The sequence below is a fragment of the Petromyzon marinus genome, unplaced genomic scaffold (genome assembly GCF_048934315.1).
Source record: "Petromyzon marinus isolate PM22_M1 ecotype Great Lakes invasive population unplaced genomic scaffold, UKy_Petmar_22M1.pri1.0 PM_G_Scaffold_6, whole genome shotgun sequence".
Lineage (NCBI taxonomy): Eukaryota > Metazoa > Chordata > Hyperoartia > Petromyzontiformes > Petromyzontidae > Petromyzon > Petromyzon marinus.
Window position 1 is genome coordinate 500,001 of NW_027423013.1, and position 2,500 is coordinate 502,500.

Below are 2,500 nucleotides of genomic sequence, written 5' to 3' on the forward strand. Positions count from 1 at the left end.
CTAGAAATTGGCGGCGATGTCTCTCTTGTGGCTCACGGGGCTGTTAGGGTGGCACAGAAATCCCTCGGAATGGGAAAACGGGTCATTTTCGTGTCGCCACATTGCATGCGAACCGCATGAAACTTCCAGAGGCATTTGCAGCAGAAATGCATGTGCAGTCAAAAAATTGAATATTTTTCACGGATAGACCCCGTGAAACGCTAGAAATTGGCGGGGATGTGTCTCTTGTGGCTCACGGGGCTGTTAGGGTGGCACAGAAATCCCTCGGAATGGGAAAAAACGGGTCATTTTCGTGTCGCCACATTGCATGCGAACCGCATGAAACTTCCAGAGGCATTTGCAGCAGGAATGCATGTGCACTCAAAAAATGTGATATTTTTCACGGAGAGACCCCGTGAAACGCTAGAAGTGGGCGGGGATGTCTCTCTTGTGGCTCACGGGGCTGTTAGGGTGGCACAGAAATCCCTCGGAATGGGAAAACGGGTCATTTTCGTGTCGCCACATTGCATACGAACCGCATGAAACTTCCAGAGGCATTTGCAGCAGGAATGCATGTGCACTCAAAAAAGTGAATATTTCTCACGGATAGACCCCGTGATACGCTAGAAATTGGCGGGGATGTCTCTCTTGTGGCTCACGGGGCTGTTAGGGTGGCACAGAAATCCCTCGGAATGGGAAAACGGGTCATTTTCGTGTCGCCACATTGCATGCGAACCGCATGCAACTTCCAGAGGCATTTGCAGCAGAAATGCATGTGCAGTCAAAAAAAAATTGATATTTTTCACGGATAGACCCCGTGAAACGCTAGAAATTGGCGGGGATGTGTCTCTTGTGGCTCACGGGGCTGTTCGGGTCGCACAGAAATCCCTGGGAATGGGAAAACGGGTCATTTTCGTGTTGCCACATTGCGTACGAACCGCATGAAACTTCCAGAGGCATTTGCAGCAGGAATGCATGTGCACTCAAAAACTTCTATATGTTTCACGGATAGACCCCGTGAAACGCTAGAAATTGGCGGGGATGTGTCTCTTGTGGCTCACGGGGCTGTTAGGGTGGCACAGAACTCCCTCGGAATGGGAAAAGGGGTCATTTTCGTGTTGCCACATTGCATAGGAACGCCATGAAACTTCCAGAGGCATTTGCAGCAGAAAGGCACGTGCACTCAAAAATTTTAATATTTTTCACGCATAGACCCCGTCAAACGCTAGAAGTTGGCGGGGATGTCTCTCTTGTGGCTCACGGGGCTGTTAGGGTCGCACAGAAATGCCTCGGAATGGGAAAACGGGTCATTTTTGTGTGGCCACATTGCATAGGAACGGCATGAAACTTCCAGAGGCATTTGCAGCAGGAATGCATGTGCACTCAAAAACGTCTATATTTTTCACGGATAGACCCCGTGAAACGCTATAAATTGGCGGGGATGTCTCTCTTGTGGCTCACGGGCGCTGTTAGTTAGGGTCGCACAGAAATCCCTCGGAATGGGAAAAGGGGTCATTTTCGTGTTGCCACATTGCGTACGAACGGCATGAAACTTCCAGAGGCATCTGCAGCAGAAATGCATGTGCACTCAAAAACGTCTATATTTTTCATGGATAGACCCCGTGAAACGCTAGAAATTGGCAGGGATGTGTCTCTTGTGGCTCACGGGGCTGTTAGGGTCGCACAGAAATCCCTCGGAATGGGAAAACGGGTCATTTTCGTGTTGCCACAATTGGCATACGAACGGCATGAAACTTCCAGAGGCATTTGCAGCAGAAATGCATGTGCACTCAAAAACGTGAATATTTTTTCACGGATAGACCCCGTCAAACGCTCGAATTTGGCGGGGATGTTTCTCTTGTGGGTCACGGGGCTGTTCGGCTCGCACAGAACTCCCTTGGTCCACCTGATTCGTGCATACAGGCAGCAACTAAAACTCTGTAAACCTGCTGTGAGGACATCTAAACAGTGGACCAGTGAGGCTGTGGAAGATTTGCGGGCGTGCTTAGACTGTACTGACTGGGATATGTTCACGACTGCTACCAATAGTCTGGATGAACTCACAGAGGCTGTGTACATCAGCTTCTGTGAGGACTGCTGTATCCCAACACGTACCAGGGTGAACTTTAACAACAACAAGCCCTGGTTCTCAGCAAAGCTCAAAAGGTTGAGGTTGGAGAAGGAGGAAGCGTTTAGGAGTGGGGATAGAGACAGATTCAAGGAGTCGAAGAACAGGTTTAGCAAAGCGGTGAGAGAGGCTAAACGACTGTACTCAGAGACACTAAAACACCAGTTCTCTACTAACGACGCTGCTTCTGTCTGCCAAAGGGCTCAGGCACATCACCAACTACAAACCCAGAGCGCCCCACACCACTAACGACTCCCGCCTAGCCAACGACCTGAACGAGTTCTACCGTAGATTTGAAAGACAATTGGACTGTCCTGAACCACCCCTTCCCACCCAAGAGGCCCCATCCCCCACCCATACTACAGAAACGACTCTCTCCTTTCAGGAGGGAGA